General features: G+C 45.2%; 2 non-coding genes across 2 annotated transcripts; one reads left to right on the top strand and one right to left on the bottom strand.

Moving 5' to 3' along the window:
- Window positions 1-617: 617 nt before the first annotated feature.
- On the top strand, window positions 618-780 carry LOC148161900 (U1 spliceosomal RNA). Its single transcript, XR_015767297.1, has one exon. It is a non-coding gene; the product is annotated as a U1 spliceosomal RNA (small nuclear RNA).
- Window positions 781-13,034: 12,254 nt separating this feature from the next.
- LOC148161899 (small nucleolar RNA U3) lies at window positions 13,035-13,247 on the bottom strand. The gene has a single exon (XR_015767292.1). It is a non-coding gene; the product is annotated as a small nucleolar RNA U3 (small nucleolar RNA).
- Between the last annotated feature and the right edge of the window lie 2,733 nt (window positions 13,248-15,980).

Below are 15,980 nucleotides of genomic sequence, written 5' to 3'. Positions count from 1 at the left end.
AACCAGGGTCTGAAGAGAAAGAGAGAGAGAGCTAGAGAGAGCAAGAGACAGAGTTGTATCTGCTCTTCGTGGGCTGTTGGAAAGTCCTCCCTCATGTTTCTCTCTGGCTGGCACAGCCTTCCCTGGGCTGGGTGGGGGGGTTGTGTAGGGTTTGGGGGGCCATAGCTGCAGGGAGAGGAAAGAGTGGTAACCAATTCAGGAGACAGAGGAGACTGGGCAGGTGAGGAAGGAAGCCAGGGCACGGGAAGGGCGAAGGGGAAGGGGGACTGGAGGAGGAGAAGGAGGAACACCAGTACTGAAATCCAAGTTGGGAGGGGAGCTGGGGGGCCGGGAGATGGGGTGGGGTTGGGGACTGAGGCGAAGCCCTTGACTTCAGGGACTGGGCTTGTCTGATGCAAACCAGGCAACACGGCGGTGGGGTTCTGCAACTTAGAATTCGCGGGGCTGAGGAGGTAGCAGCGCTGTTGCGTCCATCCTATTCGGAAGCGTCGTGTGGAGGGTGAGGATGCTTGCGACAGGAGTGGGTGCCGAGGGTGTTGGGGTGCGCCTAGGCGAGTGAGCCTGTGTGTCCGGTGGAAGGCGGGTGAGACTGGTGTGGGGCGGAGGCGGAGCGAGTCACACTTACCCGGCAGGGGAGACGCCGGGATCAAGCAGGTGGTTTTCCCAGGGGAGGCCCTTCCATCATACCAGGGACATGCTGACCCCCGCGATTTCCCCGAGTATGGACAACTCCTCTGCATTATTTGTGGCAGTGGCAGTGGGGGGCTGCTTTTGCTCTTTCACCTGTTGTTGGTTGTTTAAGAATAGCCTTTGTTTTCTTATTCATTTTTCTGTTTGTTTGTTTTGTCTTTTCCATGACTTTGGCTGATGACATGGGCTGAAGAGGAAGCTCACTCAGGGGACACCAGGACCCTGAAGAAAACACCTCTGCTTTTAAGGGCTGCTTTCTTGAGAATCTGGGTTTGGCTGTTTCTCAATCAAAAGCATGCAGGACAGTTTCTGTCCACTGGTCATACATCCCACCTTGGCTGTCGGGGTTTTTTCTGTTTTTCGCAGAGCAATTTCTCTGCTTATATTTCAGTATGTGGTTTGCAGTCCCTGATCCAGCAAAGGTGCTTTCTTTTCATTCCCCAGGGAACAGGGGTTTGCATCCCTTCTCCTTCCTCCCTCCCCTCCCCACCTATCCCCCCAGGCACCCTGCAAAGCCTCACCCAATCCCCAGACTCCGTATCCTTGATTAGGCCACTTGGTAGCCTAGCTAGTATAGCCTTGCTCCAGAGGACCCTTCCGAGACTAGAGAGGGTCCGGCTTGATGTACTGTTTATTTATTGTAAGTTTATTTGTTGAAGTAATCCCTACACCCAAAGTAGGGATAGGGCTCATGAAGCCAGATGGAGACTCCCCTGCTCTCCTGACTGAGCCAGCCAGATGCCCCCTGACAGGCTTTTAAAGAGGCACCTCTGTCTACTCACAAAGAACCCGCTGGGTTTGGCACCACAGACCTTTCCCAAACAGCAGGTTAGCTCTAGGACAAAGGGCCGTGGGCCTTCTGCAGTTCTTGGGCTCAAGCCAAAACTGTCCCTACTGATGTACCTGCATTGCTTTGTCAAACTGAGCTTGAAGGGGTTTCTGGCTTCAGGCTTTCACCAGAGCTGGTGTTTTTTTCTCTACTCCCTAAAGGCCTCTATTCAGAATCTACAACTGAGGGTCTTCCAACTTTGATTTTCACTTAGGGGAGCCACACCAACTGGGACTCAGCAACGGGTTACTCTTCTGCCAGAAACAATTAAACAAAAGAGCAACAGCGTCACACAAGATGCGCGAAGTGGAGATTTCCAAGATCCTGGGCATCAGGCAAAGGGGACAGCCATCCCGGACACATGGCAACACAATGGTGAGCAGAGCCCTAGAGCTGCTCAGAGGTACTGGCTCTAGAGAGTTTCCAAGCAAGGCACTGGGGGGAGGGGAACTTGAATAGGAGCCCCATGGAGCTCCTGGAATGGAGGACACTGATCTGAGAGAACCCAGGACTGAGTCTCAGGGAGGACAGAGCTGCAGGAAGTCACCTAGCCAGAGCTGTGGAGGGGCCCTGGGGAGGCATGGACAGCAAGTCAGGGGGTAATCCTTTGCACAGGGCCTGGTGCTCACACGGTGCTGGGAATAGTGCCTGTGTCCAACAGATAGACTAAGCAAAAGTAACCCTCTTAATTTGTGAGGAATAGGGTGGAAGACAGGGGGAGGGCTTGCTACAGTACCTGGAACTCATGGTGAGTCCTCCACGGAGCCCTGCTCTGGGCCACTGAACTATGCATTGAAGCAACAGCAGAAATGTTTCCAAGTAACTTCAGTGCATCCCTGAACAAAGCTCAATATTATAGAAAACACAAAAATATCCAGCAAACAGCAAGGTAACATTCACAGTGTCTGGCGTTCCATCCAACAGTTTGAGGTATGCAGACAAAGGGGGGAAATGAGCCCTCCTGAAGAGATGGATCACTCATCTGAAAATGACCCAGAGCTGACAGCAAGATGGGAATCACCAGAGCACAAGAAAGCATTTGTTCTAACTGCATCCCATTGGTGAAAACATTCAGCAGATACATGGAAAATGTTAAAAAAAAAAAAAAAAAAGGACCCAATCTCACATGAAGAGATGAAAACCACAATGTCTGAAAGGAAATGTACTGCAAGGGGCTGATGGTGATTAGGGAAGGCAGAAGAAAAACGTTCAATAGGAATCCAAAAGAATCTGCAGATCCTGCTGTTGCCTTCTGAACCACCTTAACCATTCCAATCCATGAACACAGGATGTCTTTCCACTTGTTGAGGTCTTCCTTAATCTCTTGCAGCAATATTGTGTAGTTTTCAGTGTACAGGTTTTGTGCCTCCTTGACTCAATTATTCTTCGATACCATTCGGGTGGGTGCTGTTGTCCATGGAATCGTTTTCTTAATTGACTTTCCCGGTGTCCATTCCTAGGTTATAGAAACACCTGATTTGTCTGCCTTGTACGCTGCAACTCTGCTGAAATAGGTTATGGACTCTAATAGTCGTGGTTTCTGTGTGTGTGTATTTGGTATTTTTCTGTATACAGGAGTATGTCATTTGCAAATCCAGATACAAATTGTCCCTTGAAGAACCTGGGGGTTAGGGGTACAGAGTCCCACAATTGAAAATCTTTGTATAACATTTGAGTCCCAGAAAACATAGCTACTAATAGCCTACTGAAGTCTTACAGATAACAAAAATGGTTGATTAATACATATTTTGTGTGTTACTTGAATTATGTACTTTATTCTTTTGATACAGTGAGTTAGAGTGAAAATATCATTGAGAAAATCATAAGGAAGAGAAAATGTATTTCTACATTTGTACTAGACTGTATTTGTAAAAAAAAAAAAAATAATCAACCCATGAGTGGACCGACATTGTTCACTAAAATTCAAAGCCATGTTGTTCCCCAGTCAACTATAGTTTTATTGCTTCGTGTTCAAATGTTTTCCCCTCACCTTCAGGTTTTTAAACAATTGAGTCATAACTGATTCCCCATGTGAGATCAGTTTCACATGGCAACACAGGGATTGGACGACTCTATAAATTATGTTAGGCTGACTACTAGCGTAGCTACCCTCTTTCACCTCGCAGAGCTGTTACTGCACCACCGACTACATAATATGAGATCTGTCCTCTAACATTGTTTTTAAATCTTCACTGTGGATGATGTTTTGACAGAGTATAGGTTTCTATGCCCTCCCCTCCCCCCACCACTACCATGGGCCGCCTTTGGACTTTCCAGAGAGGAGCAGTGACATGTAGGAAGTCCCTATTTTAGGCCACTGCAGCCCCTGATCTTGGACCAGGATGCTCAGCCAGGGCCAGGGAAATATGGATTAGCAGGAACCCTTCTTTGCAAGCCCAGCTCCAATGTGAAGGACCAGAGTGCCTCTTCTAGCCTCCTGCAGGGATGGTTCAGCACCCAGGAGCTGGCCCTACATAGAGGGCCAGAAAAGGGCAGATTCCCCTAAACGCAGCCCAAGTGTTCCATTTAGACTCAGAAGAAGGTGAATAGCAGCACAGGTTCTTTTCCCTATGCTGAGCTTCCACGGGGGGAGCCTCAGTGCCACTGCAGGAGGGAGCATCAAAGGGAACCTTTGGATGTTAACCTAAAGCTTAGTGCTTAGAGCCCACCCAGGGGACCAAGCCTACCTAAGATCCATCCAGATCTTGCCAGCAGCTTCCATGGGTCCTGCAGCCTTCACTTCCTCTAGGAATCTCCAGCCAGCTGGTGCCCTATCTTTGCTTGCTTCCCCCTGGTGTCCTTGGGCCACCTGAAGGTCTGTTCCCTTAAGTAGTCTGCCGCCTGGTGGATTCCAGGGGAACTGCCAGGGCCTGAGGCTGAAGGCACAGGCACTGAACCCCTGACTCCAGCTGGGAGGTCAGAAACCAGGCTCTGAGCCACCACCTGCTGGGACTCCAGGATGTGGCCCCTCACCAGGCAGTGTTTGCCTGGGGACCCCAGGACCCACTGATGTGCGAAGGTCACCTTCTTTCTTTTTTTTTTAGGTGAAATTGACATAGAATAAATTTCACCCATTGTCAACAATGACAGAGTTGTTCAGCTAGTGCCCTAGTTTGTTTCAGAGGCTTCCTTCACCTTCCCACACTCCCTCCAGCCCCTCTGCAGACAGTCTCCGCTCCCTCCTCCAGCCCCAAGCAGCACTGATTTGCTCTCTGTCTCTGTGCATTGCTCCTTTCTGCACATTTTACATAAGCCGAATGAGACGGTCTGTAGTTCTTGGTGACTGGCTTCTTTCACTTAGCATCCTTTTGAGGTTCCTCCCTGCTGTAGCTTGGATCAGATTTCTGTGCCTTTTGTTGCGGAATAGATGCCATGGTACACATAGGAAACATTTGGTTTGTCCATTCACCAGCCGATGGCCCTTTGTGTTGCTGTCAGTTTTTGCCCATTGTGAATAACGCTGCCCAGAACATTTCTGACCGAGACTTGAGCGGACATATGTTTTTATTCTCTCAGATAGATTCCTAGTTGTGGAATGGCTGGGTCCTATGGCAAGCTTGTGCTGAGCTCTTAAGAACTCTCAAAGTGGCTTCTGCAGGAGCTGTTATATTTTACGTTGCGACCAGCAATATAGGAGGGTCCAGTTTCTGCTCATCCTCAGCAACACTTGGTATCGTCTTTGGGACGTAAGCGCACTAGTTGGTGTAAAATGGTACCTGGTTTTCCTTGCATTTCTTTGAGAACTAATAACATATTACTAATAACATTGAATACCTTTTTATGTGTCTCCTTTGGTACATGTGTATTCGACTCTTATACTGGCTTAAACGAGTGTGTTGCTTCTGCCCATTGAGTGAGTTCAAAGTCCTCTTGTCTCTCGTGAACGTGAGTCCCCATTGGGTATTTAATCCACAAATATTTTCTCCTAATCAGTGGCTTCTCTGTTCCTTTTCTCAGTGGCAATGTTTGATGCAAAAAACTTCTTCATCTTCAATTTTCTCTTACGTATCGTGCTCTTGCCGTAGTGACTTAGAACTCTTTGCTTACTGTGAATTCCTGACCATTTTCTCCCATGTAGTCCTCTTGCACAATAGTTTTGGCTCTTATACTTAGATCTGTGACCATTTTGAGTTCATTGCTGTGTAAGTTGTGATTTCCAGCAACAGCTGTGGGGGAGCTTTGTCCTGACAGGTTTAGGAGAGCCTAGGGGACACTTGTGTTTCAGAGTTAGTCTCCCCTGGACCAGGAATGGAGATTTCACCCTGCTGCACCTGTTAGTGAAAGGCTGAGTGCCTTTGGGGAGGGGAGATACAAGGGGCTGTGGTCATATATGGCACGTCCTCCCCGTTCTCTGGGACTGGGTACAAAGGAGCTCCAGGAGCCCCAGGGCAGTCCTGCTCACAGGTGCCTTTAGAGGCAGAAACACACTGAGAGCAGGAGAGCATAACACAGAAAAGACCCCAGGGATCCCAGCGGATCTGGGTTGGGATCCTAGAGGGTCTTCTATGGATGGGCACATTTTCCATGTATATGCCCTTCTATGGGTGGGTGGGAAAGAGGACTCGCACACAGTCGGAACTCAGGAAACATGCCCAGAAGGAGTGGAGCGGATTGAAGGCATGTCCCACAGTTTGCAGTATTTTTCCAACATGAAAATCATGGTATTTGCCTGCATCAAAGGTGCTGGGGGGACGCATGCTGCCTCGGTCAGTAGAGCGTGCAACTTTCATCTCAGGGTCATGCATTAGAGTCCCACGTAGGTGATGGAGCCTAGCTGAAATTTAAAAAAAATAATAATAAATAGAAAACGAAGAGGTGCATGCTTCAGGAATCAGAATTACTCCCCCTAAGGTAAGGAGGGGGCATCTACCTTGGTCCTTGCAGTTCAAGAGCCATTCTGAGCACTACAGAATCCTAAATGTAGATTAACCTAGAGAACCTACACTTTTAATATTTGTTGGGTTTCCCCTGTGTGGTTAGAGGTCCACTGGCAGACAAAAGTTGACATGCTGAGCACAGAAGCGGACCAAGAAACAGACTGTTACCTGGATGCACCACATTATTCTCCGTCCTCACTGCAGTCTCCCTGGAAATGGGAATGGGCAATCGAAATGCCTGGTATTCAACACAGGTTAAGAAAAAATGGAAAGTTTGGGTTAACAGTTTAAATTATTGTGTCCTCAGATTGACTTTGATGGCAAGTGGAGACTCTGTTGCACGTCTTCTAGGTTCTGCAGGTGGAAATGAGGGGCTAAGGGACAAACTAATTATACAACTCAGAATAACTTTGGTAACTTAGTATCTTCACACTTGACACAGTTTTCTTTCATTTTGTCTGATCCCATAGTCTCATGCTTGAGTCTAAACACATTTGTACAAGGAAGGTGATATCAATACCACACCTAAAATCTGTACCGCTAAATGTTGTAGTGCTTATTCCTAATGGTACTTTAGGCTTGTTTCTAACTGCCTGTAGCTACGTTTCGGCTGACTCTCAAGGCAGCCCATTCTAACCATGTGCGCACTTCTCTTTGGCCCCACCACCAGGTGAAGCAGTGCATCTGAGCTGTCTCCATCGCTGGGGGAAGGATGTAGGTCAGATAGGTAATAAAGAGAAAGGGGGACTGGGGTGCAGCAAAAAGAAAGCATACTTATGTGTGGGTTGATTCCAGAGAGGACCATTGCATTTCTTTTTAAATTTTTTTAATTTACTTATTTGAGAGAGAGTACTTGAGATATCAGGAGCGGTGGTGGGGGTAGTGGAAGAGGAACAGAGAGAAGCTGACTCACCACTGAACAGGGAGCTGGACATACGGGCTTATCCCAGGACCCCGGGATTCTGACCTGAGCCAAAGACTGACACTTAAACAACTGAGCCACCCAGGTGCGTTTTAAAATAATTTTTAAACTAATCTGGTCCACTTAACATAGGCATTGTATTAGTTTCACATAAGGTCATGGGATTTATTTTGTATTTCTTTTTTAAATATTATTTATTTATTTAGAGCAGGGGTGATGGGCAGACGGAGAGGAAGAAAGAATCCCAAGCTGACTGCACTGAGCATGAAGACTAAACTGGGGCTCAATCGCATGACCCTGAGATCATGACCTGAGCTGAAATCAAGAGTCAGACGCTGAACCGAGAGAGCCACCTTGGTATTTCTAAGAATGATATGTTTAGCCTTCTCTCTGAAATAGGCACTGAGTAATGAGCAAGGCGGAGAGAAACCATAGTACCCATAGGCGCCAAGGTCAGATTGCCCAAAATGTACCACAATGGCATATTTGGGGGAAACAGAATGCCACAACGACCACTGGTGCATGTTCATTCAGACTCCAAGATCTCTGAGAAAACTCGAGATTGCAGGGTTAAAAATAACCTGAAAGGATCAGAGTGAAATGCCCTTGGGATGTGTGTGGTCTGATCTAAAGTACACATCAGAAGATGTTTTGTAGATAGGAAGCCAGCTGTAAACAGCACACTGTGCATTCCCTTTTTTGTTTTCTTATCCTGTGTTAAAGACCGAGTACAATGCTGTTTACAATTAATTGATCACAGCCAGTTGCAGATTTCTTTATTCCTTCTCCACTGCCATTGCTTCACTTGACTAACCCTGTGTACGTGGAAGATGCGCCTTGCTAAGCCCCTGCTGTAAATCATTATAGTACTATATCACTGTAGAAGGTATATTAGATTATGGAAAATAAACCTCAGGACCTCGGGCTGTTTGCTTGGGGTCCCCTGTGCCTCGCTATACTGTCGTCTCTTTTTCTTTTTTTAAAAGATTTTATTTATTTATTTGAGAGAGAGAATGAGATAGAGAGAGAGAGAGCATGAGGGGGGGAGGGTCAGAGGGAGAAGCAGACTCCCTGCTGAGCAGGGAGCCCGATGCGGGACTCGATCCCTGGAATCCAGGATCATGACCTGAGCGGAAGGCAGCCGCTTAACCAACTGAGCCACCCAGGCGCCGCGGTAGTCTCTTTTTCTCAGTTCCTTCGCCACCCCAGGTCCCCGACTCTCTGAGGTCGACAATATTGATTATTTTGAATTGAAGCTACCCAAAAAGAAACTGGTACCAGGACACTCAAACCCTCCTCTGTCTCCCTGAAAGCAGGAAACCAATCTCCCATATGAAAAAGGCACCCCCTGTACTAAGAAGTAAAAAGACATCCTTCTCACCAGGGTTTCTAAATTCGGTCTAGACACTCTCTAAATTAAAACTCCCCCAAATCCCTGAGAAATGTATTTTCTCCTTGTCTAAAATGCATAAAAACTGTCTGCCTTAATACTTTATATTTTCTTTAAGGGTCTCCATTTCAATATCCGTTCTCCATGCGTATTCAATGTCTCAGTGAAACTTAATTCTTACTTAAGCTGGGAGACCAGGACAGGTAACAGAGGAACTTCTCCTTCCCTGCATACCTTTTTTGTGATCCTAATATCTTAGCCAATGATTTGTAAAGGAAAGAAGTAACAGAATTATATACCTGGGAAAAAGATTTGTCCCCAGGAAGGAATTTCTGGTATTTTTAACAGTGGAAATATCTACATTTGATCCAAAGTCTCCTAAAAAGTATTTATTTTTAAGTTGAACTTCTAATTTAAGTGTCCCCTGAAATTCAGATGTGCCTTCCCAGAGGGTACGTTAGGAGACTCCACAGGGAAGCTCGCAGCCAAGTCCTGTGTGGGGGCCGTGCTGCCATCAAGTGCTGAAGGAGTTTGGGAAAATCTCTTCATCTCTCTGCGCTCAGCTTCCTCATGTGTAAGATAAGGTTGTTATTCAAATTCTCCACGGTCCCTTCCTGCTCAGTTTCTCTGAGTGCACAAGGGTCTGCGGTGCCTTTGAAGCAGCCCTGGGGACTGCAGCTGAGACCTGACTTGGTCCCTTCACTGTGTGTCTCTTGCAGGAGCCTGAGCTGAGCCCACACTGAAAACAGAGAACAGAGGGAGCATTTGGGAGACAGAAAATCAGCAGGTTTGGAGGATGAGAATAACGCAAAGAAGGACAAGGCAATGGTGGAGCAGGTGGTTGCCCAAAGGAGGTAAGAAGAAGGACAAGTTGGGTCCAGAAAAATCAGGGGAAACTGAGGAATGCATACAGCGGCATCCAACTCTGCAAGGAGCAGCCTGAGCTGAGCAAGGAGAACGAGGAGAGTAACTTCGTCCACGGTGAACCTGTGCACCTCCCGAGGAGCCCCACAGAATGGATCGGGGTTGGTTTGTACTGCAGGGAAGCACCAGTTCCAAGAGGAGGAGGAGGAGGAGGGGCACCTGGGTGGCTACATCTTTAAGCGTCTGCCTTCAGCTCAGGTCATAATCTAAGGGTCCTGGGATCGAGCCCCGCATGGGGCTCTCTGCTCGGCGGGAAGCCTGCTTCTCCCTCTCCCGCTCCCCCTGCTTGTGTTCCCTCTCTCGCTATGTCTCTCTCTGTCAAATAAATAAAGAAAATCTTAAAAAAAAAAAAAGAGGTGGACGATGTGACCATGAGGTTCTGCCCCAGACCCCTAGCTTTGACCTTGGAGCTCCCTCACGGTCGATGTTCTCCAAGTAAGTGTGGGCTTAGAGGGATCAGTGATGTTTGGATAAAGGTTGGACTTGTCCATTCTTACCACAAAGAGTTCTACCCTAAGGTCAGGAAGGGCCAGGTTAGGAGACCCTTGCCTCTGAGGCAGTGATACCAATTATATTCTTCTGAATTTATGGTTGTCAAAGACTTTACACACCTTTGTCTTGACCGTGTGTTGAGTGTTTCATTTTCCTTAGTCTCTGTTATGAACTTGGAATTCTGACATCAATAAGATTTCACAGAGGAGGTCAAAGCAGTGAGAGGAAGAATGCAAACAAAATCTTGTAGCTCAGCGCCCCTGGGTGGCTCAGTTCATCGAGAGCCTGCCTTCAGCTCAGGTCATGATCCCAGGCTCCAGGGATCAAGCCCCATTGAGGGGGGTGGCTCCCTGCTCAGCAGTGGAGTCTGCTTCCCCCTGTCCCTTCCCCAGCTGTTCTCTATCTTTCTCTCTGTCTCTCTCTCACTCTTGCTTTCTCCCTCACGCTGTCTCTCAAATAAATATATAAAATCATTTTAAAAACTGTTGTAGCTGTCCTAACCTGGGGTATGGTGGCAGTGCAGAGGATGGAGGGGGGAGGGGGCTAGGCCGAAGACATCTCTTCCTACTGAGAGAACCATTGAGAGGAATCCAAGAGGACAGTCCCTCTTCACCAGAGCTCACCACAGGGGAGTGTCATGGGGCATTGAGAGTGTAGGGCAGGCTCCTCTGGAAGGAAGGGTATTTGTTGCCTCCTGGAAGAAAGCAGAGAGCATTCGTGCATGTATTTGGGACAGGAATGTAGTTGAGATTAGAAATTTGCCACCCCCTTTATCAGATCCATGAAGGAGTGTCTCTGAGAGCTTCCTCAGTGCTTGGTTTGGTCCTAGGAGTCATGAGTACAGAGATGAGTAAAACATTATCCCAATTGTCGTGGGCCTCTCAGTCTAGTAACCAGAAGTCATGAAAAGTGTAGTGGTGGTGGATTCCTTGGAGGAAGTGGCCAGTGCTGCCTGGGGATGGCCTGGTCTCCCTCCGTGTTTTCCAACAGCTGGATGACCTGTCCTGACCCAGGGACCCTGGGCCTCAACTCAATTTCAGCCTCTCAGGACACAGCCAACACCTAGGTTCCATGTAAACCCAAAGCAGTCAACACTATGAAGGTCTGCAGAGGAAACTGCTGGTATCAGTAGCTCCCCACTTTGTCTTGGCCAACTGGAAAATAGAGGCGAGTTCATTAAGTCTTGTAGGGTCATCCTTGCCCTAATGATCAGGGATTAGTCTTTCTCTCTGTTAAGTGAAATACTTTCTAGCTTCAGTATTCTCTCTCCACTTAAAAACTTTGGAACTATTGGCTAAAGTATAGATCAAGTAGCTACAGTGAAAAAGGGGTAAAGCAACTTCCAAGCTGCAGTGAGAATGCGCAGAAACTCTTATACTGAATAATAATCGGACAAATCACTTTTAAATTGCACAAAAGGTTTATACAGTAATTCTGGAATAGACAATGTAAGTCTGTCGCTTTCTCCTTCTTCTTAACATTGCTTTGATAATTTAAGATCATTTCCATTTCCATATAAACATTTGGATCAGCTTAGAAATACTTACTAAAATGTCTGCTAGAAGGTTGATTGGCATTGTATTAGATCTTTTGATCAATTTGGGAAGAATTGTCCTCTAACCATAATGAGTCTTCCAATCCACCACAAATTTTATCTCCCCATGTATTTAGTTCTTTAATTTCTGGAAGTAGTGCTCTGCAGTTTTCAGTGTAATGTTCTGACACATATTGTGTCTGATAAGACAATGCAATAGGAAAACTGGTCAAAAGACTTGAAGAAGAAATGCTTCACAAAAGAAGATACACAAATGGCCAAAAAGCACTTGAAAAGATGCTCCACTTGAAACCATTGAAAAGCATGAAGTTGAACATAAATCAAAAGGGATTCACTAATGTCTCTGCAAGGCTCCATCTTAAACTAAGTAACCTTTTCCTTCTCTTCTGCAAACCTCTGCTCCTCCCTTCTAAGCCTTTTGTTTCAGGAGCCTGGTACCACCCTAAAGACAGGATGAAGGAGGCTGGCAGCATGCACACAATTTCTGTCAAAATAAAACACCCCCCCGCCCCTTCCTTCAGGGGGAGGGGACTTACAGTTTTTGAGGGCCTTGGCCTGTTCTAGCCCCCTGTGCCCCGAAAAGCAATAAAGCTATTGTTCCTCAATATTCCAAACTCTGTCTTCGTCTTATATTTTGGCTCTGAAGCACAGAGGTCAGTTTTCGACGGTACACTCAGCCATTGGGAAGATAAATTAATACTACAGTGAGTTACCATTACACAACCATCCCCGTGGCTAAAATTACGAAGACCGAAAACATATGTGGTGAGGATGTAAAGTAACTAGACGTTTCATACACTTGTGGGAATGAAAAATGGTCCAACCACCGAGAAAAGCTGAACCACAGATAAACATTTACCAATCACGTGAACGGCCATTCCTCTCCTAAGGATTTACACAATATGGCCACACAGCAAACTGCACATGAATATTCATCATAGCTTTATTCCCCATGGCCAAACCCAGGAAACTGCATAGATGGCCATGAATAGGTGAATGTACAGACCAAATATATCCATACAGAGGAATACTCCTTAGCAATGAAAAATTCTGAACTGGTGATCCATTAGTAATATGGATAGATATAAGAATCCTTAGGCTGCACGGAGGAATGTAGGCATAAAAGAGTTCCATTTCCATAACGTGGTTAAAAATCAAGCCGTCTTTGATGCCAGTGGTTGCCTGGGGCTGAGGGTGAAGGCAGTGAGAGACTTCAATGGATCCACCCAAGGGAAGCTGTGAGGTAGAAGAAATGCCCTGTGTCCTGAATGGAGCAGTAGTGTCAATTGTATGTACATCTGTGAAAATGCATTTAGTTGTACAGTTTATCTTTTTTAATTTTTATTTGTTGAGAAAGCACTCACACTGCATCCTCTCTCTCTTACCCTCCAAAGGAGGAGAAGAACGATCATCAGTGGCAATGGGCAGCTGTGGAAACAACACCTAAAATCACGTTCATGCTCAGGAGAGAACAATGTGCCTCCTCCTTGAGGTTTCAGGTCCTCTACACGTTCAGAGAAAATTCTCTAGTAACAAACTGTAGAAATGAACTGGAGGGTATTATGCTAAGTGAAATTAAGTCAATCAGAGAAAGACATGTATCCTATGACCTCACTGATAGGAGGGATTCTTAATCTTAGGAAACAAATTGAGGGTTGCTGGAGTGGTGGGGGTGGGAGGGATGGGGTGCCTGGGTGATGGGCATTGGGGAGGGTATGTGCTATGGTGAGCGCTGTGAATTGTGTAAGACTGATGAATCACAGACCTGTACCTCTGAAACAAATAATATATTATATGTTTAAAAAAAGAGAGAGAGAGAGAAGCTAGTAGGAAGGGAAAAATGAAGGGGAGGAAATCGGAGGGGGAGATAAGCCATGAGAGAAGATGGACTCTGAGAAACAAACTGAGGGTTCTAGAGGGGAGGGGTGGGGGGATGGGTTACCTGGTGATGGGTATTAAAGAGGGCACATTCTGCATGGAGCACTGGGTGTTATGCACAAACAATGAATCATGGAACTCTACATGAAAAACTAATGATGTAATGTATGTTGATTAACATAACAATAAAAAATTTTAAAAAATAATAAAAAAGAGAGAGAGAAGCTAGTAGGAAGGGAAAAATGAAGGGGAGGAAATCAGAGGGGGAGACGAACCATGAGAGACGATGGACTCTGAGAAACAAACAGAGGGTTCTAGAGGGGAGGGGGTGGGGGGATGGGTTAGCCTGGTGGTGGGTATTAAAGAGGGCAGCATTGAAGGGAGCACTGGCTGTTATAGGCAAACAATGAATCATGGAACACTACATCAAAAACTATTGATGTAATGTATGGTGATTAACATAACATAATAAAATAAAATTAAAAGAAAGAAAGAAAGAAATGATCTCTGAAAGTACAGCCTTAATTGTACACTTTAAAGGGATGCCGTCTACTGTACCTAAATTATACCTCAGCAACATTCATGTAATAATCTACTATATTTCTCTATACTAGCAGTGAGCATTTAGAAAATGAAATTTTTAAAAAAAGGAAATGAAATTCAATAAACAGAGTGGAGATTCATGTCCACCTTCATTAAATGTATGAGAACACATGTAACAAAGATGCCTGAAAACTCTTGCTGAAATAAATTAAAGGATACTAAATAATTAGGAAAAAATATATCACATTCATGGACTAGACCACTCAAATTTGTTGGAACATCAAATCAGCATTATTCTGATTCATACTGGAGAAGGCAATTTGGGGGCAAATTTACAAGCTAATTCTCAAATGTATTTGGAAATCAACATACCTAAATAGCCAAGACAACCTTGAAGAATTAAATTGGAGAAATTTACTAAATTTTAAACCTCACCGTAAAGCTACAGTAATTAAGGTGCTCTTAATGGTGTAAGTAACACAATGTAAATATATCAATGTGAGAGAGCAGAGAGTAATAAAATTTCCTGATACGCATATACATTTTTAAAATTTTTCTTTTAATTTTACTTCTTTTCAATTATTTTCTTTTTAAGTAATCTCTGCATCCCACATGGCGCTCAAACTCAAAAAAAAAATAAAAGGTTGTGAGTTTTACCTGAGCACTGATTAGTACAGCTGCATGGGACAGGGAATCTTTACCAGGAGAGAGTGTCATGACAAAGGAAATTTTGATAAAGGGTTATATACCAAAATATATTTTTTACATAAAAAGTGACAAATTTTTATACAAAAGACATTGTAGAAAGTCACTGCATTTCCCGGTCTTAAATTTCTAGTACATGTAGGGCTGTATGGCTTTAATGTTATGGGAACCAGGGAAGTGTCTTCCTTTTTCTTATCTTTTCCAGAATGCTCCTTTTGGGTTCTTTTCTTTCATAAAGCAGATGTCCAATGTGTGCTTGGGGTGAAATAGAGCCCATGCATTGAGGTTTTGTGGATTCATTTTGACCTTGGTAAATGTGAAAGCATCGCTTCCTTGGGAGCCCAGGGGCAGGACCCACAAACATTAAAGGTGGACAATTGCCTTTATCAGTGCTACAGCGACCTCCTAAGTCTCTGGCTCCTAAGATCTAGGGGGGAACCTGTGCTGAAGAAGTGAAGAGGTGCTTCAGGGCACCACTTCCCCTGCCTGCCTGTTTCTCTCTCCTCAACCTCAGCTTCTATGCCACTGAACACCACTGCACACATCTACTGTGGACATCATCCATCATTGACCCATGACCTCGAACTGCCCATGTTTGCTTCCAGGAATACAACCACAGGTCAATGGCATGAGGTCAACTCAAAGAAATCTAGCAAGCCATGGTCCACCTTTTTAAAATTGTTCCAAATTTTTAAAAAATATTTTTCCAGTATAGTTAGCATACAGTTCCATGAGTTTCCAGTATATAACATGGTGATTGAACATTTCCATACATTGCCCAGTGCTCATTACCACAAGTACACTTCTTAATCCCCATCACCTCACCCATCCCCCAAGCCCCCCTACCCTCGGCAACCATCAGTTAGTTCTCTATAGTTAAGGGTCTCTTTCCTGGTTTGTCTCTCTCCCTTTTCTATTTCCTTTGCTTACATGTTTTGTTTCTTAAATTCCACATAGGAGTGAGATCATGGGGTATTTATCTTTCTCTCACTGACTTATTTCACTTAGCAGAATACACTCTGGCTCCATCTGTGTCCTTGCTAATGGCAAGATTTCATTCTTTTTTTTGGCTGAATAATATTCCATGGTATAAATAGATAGATAGACAGATAGATAGATAGATAGATAGATAGATAGATAGATAGATATAGATATGTGTCTGTGTATATATATAT

This window comes from Eumetopias jubatus, unplaced genomic scaffold (genome assembly GCF_037043125.1).
Source record: "Eumetopias jubatus isolate StellerSeaLion01/CBP00866 unplaced genomic scaffold, mEumJub1_p1.0 scaffold_39, whole genome shotgun sequence".
In the NCBI taxonomy this organism is placed as follows: Eukaryota; Metazoa; Chordata; class Mammalia; order Carnivora; family Otariidae; genus Eumetopias; species Eumetopias jubatus.
This window is presented reverse-complemented; position numbering and strand designations above follow the sequence as displayed.